This window comes from Cebus imitator, unplaced genomic scaffold (genome assembly GCF_001604975.1).
Source record: "Cebus imitator isolate Cc_AM_T3 unplaced genomic scaffold, Cebus_imitator-1.0 Scaffold19, whole genome shotgun sequence".
Classification (NCBI taxonomy): Eukaryota; Metazoa; Chordata; class Mammalia; order Primates; family Cebidae; genus Cebus; species Cebus imitator.
Window position 1 is genome coordinate 3,246,980 of NW_016107334.1, and position 9,126 is coordinate 3,256,105.

The window sequence follows — 9,126 nt, forward strand, 5'->3', positions numbered from 1 at the left end:
AAAAAAAAAAAAAAAAAAAATTATCTTGTTGGACACCAGATTTGTTAAATAGGTTTTGGGTTTTATTTTGTTTTGTCTGAGACGGGTGTTGCCCAGGTGAGATCATAGCGCCCTGCAGCTTGGAACTCCTGGGCTGAAGCAGTCTTCCAGTCTCAGCTTCCCAAGTAGCTGGGACTACAGGCCCAAGATGCTGTATGCAGCTCCTTTTACGCTCTTGTAAATAATGCTGGCGTGAAAATTTTAATACAAGAAGTTTGTATATGTTTCTGTAAAACAAGATTTACTGTGTGTCGTTTATGGTTCTCTGATACATGTTTTGACTCTCCAAACCAAATTGTTAATTGTATTACATACCCAGCCTAGCTCAAATCCTATATCAACTTTAATTGCCTTCACACTTCAAAATTGATATTATTTGGGGTTTTTTTTGACAATTGTAAATTGTATATTCTTGATGTATTTTTTTATATGGATGTGTGTCCAAAAAGTACCAGACGTGGACATTAACTTCAGGTTAAATATTTGAAAGACTCCCAGGCCAGGCGTGGTGGCTCACGCCTATAATCCAAGCACTTTGGAGGCCAAGGCGGGCAGATCACCTGAGGTCGGGAGTTCAGGACCAGCTGACCAACATGGTGAAACCCGGTCTTTTAAAAAAAGAAAAAAAGGACAGACTCCTTTCACTCCCCTCACTGTCAACCTGCTAATACTAGGGAAATCCGTTTTCCTTTTTAACAAGGTCATTTCTGTGTACAGATGTGATGCAAAAGAAACCAGTTGCTGAAATTTTCTTTCTGAGGTGCAGCAAGTATATAAACTTTGCTCTAAAATTATTTAAATGTAAATGAACATTTGGCTTTGTTGTTTGGATTGTTTTGTTTGTGATAAAGTTTCGCTCTTTTTGCCCAGGCTGGAGTACAATGGCGCAATCGCAGCTCACTGCCACCACCTCTGCCCCCTTGGATCAAGCAATTCTTCTACCTTGGCCTCCGGAGCAGCTGGGATTACAGACAGGCACATGCCATCATGCCAGGCTAATTTTTTTTTTCTTTTTTTCCTTTTTTTTTTTTTTTTTTGTAGTTTTATTAGAGACAGGGTTTCCCTATGTTGGCCAGGCTAGTCTCAAACTCCTGACCTCAGGTGATCCACCAACCTAGGCCTCCCAAAGTGCTGGTATTGCAGGCGTGAGCCACCACACCCAGTCTGTTTGGGGTTTTTTTTTTTTTTGACTGAAGACCTTTAAACATCTCATATTAATAGCATCATTTTATTAGCTATTTTCAGTTATTTTATTGTGAATGTGCTTGTAGACCTTTATCCACAGGAGGAGGAAAGGTAGCTCTTTTCAAAGAAAGGTGACCTAGTAGTTCTGAAGTTTCTCCTCTAGATGAGCGTTCCCGATCCTTGGATATTTCCTACGAGGAAACTGTTCAATAGTCTGTGATTCCAGAATTATACTGTGCTTGCCACAATCATTCCTTTGCTCTCTAAAAATGATTTAGAGAATACAGAACAGTAAAGAAGAATAAAACAAAGGCATGGGCCAGGTGTGGTGGCTCACACCTGTATTCCCAGCACTTTGGGAGGCCAAGGTGGGCGGATCACCTGAGGTTGTGAGTTCAAGACCAGCCTGACCAACATGGAGAAACCCTGTCTCTACTAAAAATAAAAAAATTAGCCAGGTGTGGTGGCGCATGCCTATAATCCCAGCTACTCTGGAAGCTGAAGCAGGAGAATCACTTGAATCTGGGAGGCATAGGTTGTGGTGAGCAGAGATCTTGCCATTGCACTCCAGCCTGGGCAACAAGAGCGAAACTCCGTCTCCAAAAAAAAAAAGGCATGCATAACGGGAAAATATAAATTAACAACCAGTACATGATCACCTTAAAACCACAGAAAATGCAACACCCTTTCCTTGGGGAATCAGTTCTTGTCACCTCATATATATATAAATATATATAATATATAAAGTATATGTATAATATGCAAATTTTTGGGGAACAGCCTCTCACTCTGTTCCACCAGCTGGAGTACAGTGGCACGATCTCAGCTCACTGTAGCCTCTACCTCCTGGATTCAAGTGATTCTCCTGCCTCACCCTCTCAAGTAACTGGGACTACAGGTGAGTGCCATTATGCCCGGCTAATTTTTGTGTTTTTTGATAACGATGGGGTTTTGTCATGTTGGCCAGGCTAGTCTTTAACTCCTGACATCAGGTGATCTGCCAGCCTCAGCCTACCAAAGTGTTGGGATTACAAACATGAGCCACCTCACCTGGTCACCTCCCTAGTTTCTCTTTAAATGAAGTCCTTTTGCTTACTGTTCTTGTAATAAAATAAATTCCAGTAGAATGAACACTTTTTTTTTTGAGACAGGGTCTCACCCTGTTTCCAGGCTAGAATGCAGTGGCTCAATCTCGGCTCACTGCAATCTCTGCCTCTTGGGTTAAAGAGATTCTCCTGCCTCAACCTGCAGAGTAACTGGGATTACAGGCGCACACCACCACACTCAGCTAATTTTTGTATTTTTTTTTAGTAGAGAGGGTTTCACCGTGTTGGCCAGGATGGTCTCAATCTCCTGACCTCGTCATCCGCCTGTCTTAGCCACCCAAAGTGCTGGGATTACAGGCATGAGCCACCATGCCTGGCCAACATTTTCTTTCTTTCTTTTTTTTTTTTTTTTTTGAGACAGAGTTTCACTCATGTTACCCAGGCTGGAGTGCAATGGCACAATCTCGGCTCACCGCAACCTCCACCTCCTGGGTTCAGGCAATTCTCCTGCCTCAGCCTCCTGGGTAGCTGGGACTACAGACACGCACCACCATGCCCAGCTAATTTTTTGTATTTTTAGTAGAGACGGGGTTTCACCATGTTGACCAGGATGGTCTCGATCTCTTGACTTCGTGATCCACCCGCCTCGGCCTCCCAAAGTGCTGGGATTACAAGCGTGAGCCACCGCGCCCAGCCCAAAAGTTTATTCTTAAATGTACAACAGCTTTAAGACAACACTTAATTCCAGTTATAGATGGCAAAAGATGTTATGGCAGGGAATACAGATGTTTAAATACGGATGAAATAAAGGGTCACCATCTCCTCAGGGACAAGGAACAGCTTACTTTTTGCCAGATTTCTTAGTTCCACCTGTGGCCAGGGGCCCCTTCCCCACGGCCTTTGCTTTTAGCTCTTCGAGTTTCTTCCGCTTTTCTTTTTGTTTCTGCTTGAAAACCAATCTTCCTCGTTCATATCCTTGGCCTGTTTCTTGGGCTGTTTCAGGGGCTGCTTCTTGCCACTTTCCCAGCCAGACATGGTGCCTGCCGCCCCTTTCCCAGACCCTTGTGTGGCTAATTTTTGTAGTTTTTGGTACAGACAGAGTTTCACCATGTTGGTCAGGCTGGTCTCAAACTCCTGACCTCAAGTGATCCGCCTGCCTTGGCCTCCCAGAGTGCTGGGATTACAGGTGTCAGCCATCAACTCTGCCCCCCCCTTTATTTTTAACCCTGTTCTCTCATGGGCACATTCCAGCAGGGTCAGGGCTGTAAGCCTGTGCATCACTACTAGTCTCCCCCAAATTTCTCCTCCTCCCCTGTATCAAATAGCCCTAAAGCCTTGCTCCAGGTTCTTTCAAGGCCCTGTGGAACTGTGGTTAAGAACTGGGACTTGTGAGTCAGAGGAAGCTAGAGTTGGAGCCCAGTTCTGTCCTTTCCAAACTGTGTCATGTTGAGCAGGTTATTTCTGAGCTTCAGTTTCCTACCTTGTAAACTGCAAATTTATTTGTTGCAAGGACTGGATGAGTGCTGGACGGTATGTACTGCTTAGCAAAATGCCTGGCACAAATAATAAATTCTCAGTAGATGGTGGTAATGATGAATCCTTCTTCCTTAACCCACCCTCTGCCTGCCCTCAGCGCCTCCTTCTCCTTTGGCCAGTTGCCTTCCAACTGGTCTCCAGCCCTCAGCCTATTGAGCTGCTTGCCGTTCCTTGAATCAGTCTTCCCTTTAAACATGCTCTTTGTTCTTTTATCTGCTTAGCAAAGTCTACTCATTCCTCCAAACTACACTCAAGCCTTATTATCCTGATGATGAAAGTGTAAACTGACAGAACTTCTTTGAAGAAGATTTTTTTTTTTTTCTATTGAGACAGAGTCTTGCTCTGTAGCCAGGCTAGAGTGCAGGGAGAGGCGCAATCTTGGCTCACTGCAACCTCCGCCTCCCAGGTTCAAGCGATTCTCCTGCCTCAGCCTCCCGAGTAGCTGGGATTACAGGCACACACCACCCACCACACCCAGCTACTTTTTGTATATTTAGTAGAGGTGGGGTTTCACTATGTTGGCCAGGATGGTCTCAATCTCCTGACCTTGTGATCCACCCACCTCGGCCTCCCAAAGTGCTGGGATTACAGGTGTGAGCCACTGCGCCTGGCCTGAGAATTTTTTTTTTTTTTTTTTAACAGATGAGGTGTTGCTCTGTCACCCAAGCGGGAGTGCAGGGGGTGATCATAGCTCACTGCAACCTCGATCCCCTGGGCTCAAGCAATCCTCCTGCCTCAGCCTCCTGAGTAGCTGGGATTATAGGCATGCACCACTAAGCCCAGCTAATTAAAAGAAAAAATTTTTCGTAGAGATGGGGTCTCCTTATGTTGCTTGTGTCAAACTCCTGGGCTCCAGCAGTCCTCCTGCCTCAATCTCCCGAAATGTTGGGATTACAGGCATGAGCCACTGTGGCTGGCCTGAAGAGGAATTTTACAGTAACTATCAACATTTAAATGAAATTAAAATGCAATTTAAATTTAAATGAATCTAGGGATTCCAATTCTAGGAATATATCCTATAGCTATCCTCACACAGGGGCAAAAAGAATCTATAAAGATACTGTTTGTAATAGCGAAAGATTATAAAATTCTGCAAGTCCAGCCAGGCGAAGTGGCTCACACCTGTAATCCCAGCACTTTGGGAGGCAGAGGCGGGAGGATCACGAGGTCAGGAGATCGAGACCATCCTGGCCAGCATGGTTAAACCCCGTCTCTAGTAAAATATTAAAAATGAGCTGGGAATGATGGCGTGTGCCTGTAATCCCAGCTACTCGGGAGGCTGAGGTAGGGGAATCACTTGAACCCGGGAGGCAGAGGTTGCAGTGAGCCAAGGTCGTGCCACTGCACTCCAGTCTGGCAACAGAGCGAGACTCTGTCTCGAAAAAGTAAAAAAACTCGGCCGGGCGCTGTGGCTCATGCCTATAATCCCAGCACTTTGGGAGGCCAAGGTGGGTGGATCATGAGGTCAAGAGATCGAGACCATCCTGGTCAACGTGGTGAAACCCCATCTCTACTAAAAATACAAAAATTAGCTGGGCATGGTGAAGTGCGCCTGTAGTCCCAGCTACTCAGGAGACTGAGGCAGGAGAATTGCTTGAACCCAGGAGGCGGAGGTTGCAGTGAGCTGAGATCGTGCCACTGCACTCCAGCCTGGGTAACAAGAGAGAAACTCCGTCTCAAAAAATAAAAATAAAATAAATAGAAAATGCATTTATTTGTGTAAGAAAAAAGAAAGGAGTGATATTTATATTACTGGGAAGGTGGTGGGTACTTCTGATGGGAAGTCAAGGGTCTGGGTGAGGAAAGCTTTTCTTTTCACTCTATACTCTTTTGTATTGTTGGGAAAATGTCTAACTATATTTGCATATATATTAAATTTTTTAATTTAAAAAAATCTAACATCTATTCCTTTTGAGATGCCCTGGCTGGCCCTCTCTGTTCCTTCCAGGAGTTTCTCCTTCCTTCATACTCCCAGACTTTTCATGGTGTTTACTTCTATTATATTACAGCACTTATCTTGTGTATTGAAGGTTTCCCTGGAAAGTCGAGAGTATCTAGAAGTATACTGTATTCATTTTGATGTTACTAGGATCCATTGTAAAGTGATATGCATGTGCACATACACACTTTTAAAGTCAGTTTTAATTTCTTTACACATTTTTGTAAGAGTTAATGGAAAAGTCTCCCATTACTGATCTCTTTCACCACCAGCCTTATCATAGGCTGCTTGTCCACAGGAGACTTTGAGCTCTTTAGACATTTTTACAATCTCACCCCAGCCTGCATTATCAGACATCTCCAGCAAATCTTCCTGTGGCTCCTGCTACAGCTGACTTTTCACTATGTTACTGTAACCTGTAACTTGTTGGTTTTGTCTTTTTTATTTGTTTATTTTTATTTTTTGAGACAGAGTCTCACTCTGTCGGCCGGGTTGGAGTGCAATGGCGTGATCTCAGCTCACCACAACCTCCGACTCCTGGATTCAAGCAATTCTCCTTGCTCAGCCTCCTGAGTAGCTGGCATCACAGGCATGCGCCACCATGCCCAGCTAATGTTTGTATTTTTAGTAGAGACAAGGTTTCACCATGTTCGCCAGGTTGGTCTCAAATTCCTGACTTCGTGATCCACCCACTTCGGCCTCCCAGAGAGTTTGGATTCCAGGCGTGAGCCACTGCGCCTGGCCTGTTTTGTTTTTCAAATATCCACAATGTCCTCACCTACTTGTTGCCGTTATTCATGCCGGTCCCTTTACTGAGGTCCTTAACTCTGCCAGCTTAGACTCCTTTGAGACCAGCTCATGGAAGTCACTTCCTCTTTGAAGCTTCTCTGTCCTCCGCCCCACCCGTCAATCTTAGATAAGCTTAACTTGAGGTTTCCACTCTCTCTCTGATCAAACTTTGTGACCACTCATCATTTATGGCAATTATCATTTTACATGTTAGTCCTCCAGACAAAACTAAGGACTCTTCAGAGACAGGGATTTTTGCTTTATCTTAGTCTTCCCAGAATTTATACCTGGCACATAGCAGGCACTCAATAAATAATTGTTTCATGAATGGATGGATGAACAAGTTAATAGTAAGTGCTCATAATAGTTGGATGCGCTGCACTTGAAGGCTATCCCTCAAGTTACTTATTAGGGGCAACACACCTGTGTGCTGTTTGTCACAGTCACATCTTGGCGTGGCACCTTGAACTGGACCAGGCTTTCTGGTGGTGTTTGCCATTCTAATACAGGTGTAGAAACCTAATTACATGTGCCCTCTGTGAGCGTGCAGACCCTTAAACTAGGATTGCTAGATTTAGCAAATAAAAGCACAAGTGGCCCAGTTAAATTGGAATCACATTGATACCTTTTGAGATAAGGGAAAAGAAAAGGAAAAAATTGAAAAAAATTGAATCACAAACAACAAACTTTTTTTTTTTTTTTTTTTTTTTTTTTTTTTTTTTTTTTTATTGTTTTTTTTTTTTTTTTTTTTTTTTGTTTGTTTTTTGAGACGGAGTTTCGCTCTTGTTGCCCAGGCTGGAGTGCAATGGCGCGATCTCGGCTCACCGCAACCTCCGCCTCCTGGGTTCAGGCAATTCTCCTGCCTCAGCCTCCCGAGTAGCTGGGATTACAGGCACGCGCCTCTATGCACAGCTGATTTTTTGTATTTTTAGTAGAGATGGGGTTTCACTATGTTGACCAGGATGGTCTCGATGGCTTGACCTCGTGATCCACCCGCCTCGGCCTCCCAAAGTGCTGGGATTACAGGCGTGAGCCACCGCGCCTGGCCTTTTTTTTTTTTTTTTAAGACAGGGTTTCACCATGTTGGTCAGGCTGGTCTTGAACTCCCGACCTCAGGTGATCCGCCCGCCTTGGCCTCCAAAGTGCTTAGATTACGGACGTGAGCCACCACACCTGGCCCAAACTATCTTTTTTAATGTATGTCCCAAATGCTACTTACACTAAAAAGTTTATTCAGTTTATCTGAAATTCAAATTTGACGATGTATTTTATCTGGCAGCCTTACCTCGAAGGCCACATTTCCAAATCCTGCCTTCTTACACTCAGATCCTGCAATTCTTAGATAATTGTATGAACTGTGCAATTTAATGATCTTTATTAAATAGACAACCAGTCTTCCAACTCTGCTTGCTCTTCTGCATGTATTTAAACACTTTGCTTTCTTCAAAACTCTTTTATTATATTTTAAACATCAGAGTTTAGCCACTTAACAGAATTGTATTTGAGAGGGCAAATCCTCCTGTATCTTTCTACCTGCATTTTCAGTATATTTTCTTGAAGTCTCTATTCTGCAGTACATCTTAGTTAAAGGGAGATTCTCCCCAGGTATGGCAATGGGGCTGCTGTAGGCCATTAGAAACCCTGCAGAGCGGTCTGGGCTGTAAAATGCCACTACCCTGCAGAGGAGAGGTGGGAATGACATTACCTAACCCGGCCTCTGCACCGTTGTAGCTTGACAGCCATTACGTACTGTTATACATTAGGCTTTCCCTGACTTTTTGAAAAGTTAGAACCACAGGTGATCTGAAAGAAGGCATTTTCAGATTTCATTTTCTTAGCACCGGTAAATGAGCATGAAAACCAAAAATGCGGCTACCAGCTGCAGCTGCACACATTTTAGTTTCACAGGCACAGTTCTTGTGACATTGAATCGCATTCCCCTGAAGCTTCAAAGTGGGTGACAGCTCTACACGACCTTTTCGTTACACGTAATTAATTTTCCCTGTGATAAGTCAGCATCCCTTCAACTTCCAAACTTGAAAATTACTGGCTAACACGGTCCCTGGGTGTCTAAACTCATACAAAACATTTGTTTGGTACTCAAATATCACAGCTCTGCATTCTGAAAAAACATGAAATGTCCGTCAGAAATTACTAAGAAGTGGTGACTGGAATTTGGGAACATTTACAGTAGGAAAGAAAGGGATGTGTTAAAAGGAGGTTGGGGTGGAGGTGCAATGCTTGTGGCTGAGCATGGCTGAGAAGCACGGGGAAAATGGCTCAATCCCAGAATGAAAAATCAATTTGCCAAGGCCATGATAAGACTGGGACATCTGTCTCCTCCATATTTCATGAGAATCCATCCTGATGAGCACAGTCATGCCAGCCATCAGAGCAGAGTTCAGGAGGACCAGACAGGTGTGCCTGACAGCTGTTTACAGCAGACATCTACCACCGAGCAAACCATCAGAGAAGGCACCCGGCGAAGGGCTGGAGCTTTCATCTTTGGAAATGGACTGCAGAGATATTTAATGTGTCCAGAACTCTACTTCCGGGAGACCAATATTTCTTTTTTATTCAGTTATTTCAAGG

At 44.0% G+C, this 9,126-nt stretch overlaps 1 pseudogene; it reads right to left on the minus strand.

The window, feature by feature from the left end:
- Positions 1 to 2,966: 2,966 nt before the first annotated feature.
- Positions 2,967 to 3,305, minus strand: LOC119469624 (annotated as a pseudogene).
- Between the last annotated feature and the right edge of the window lie 5,821 nt (positions 3,306 to 9,126).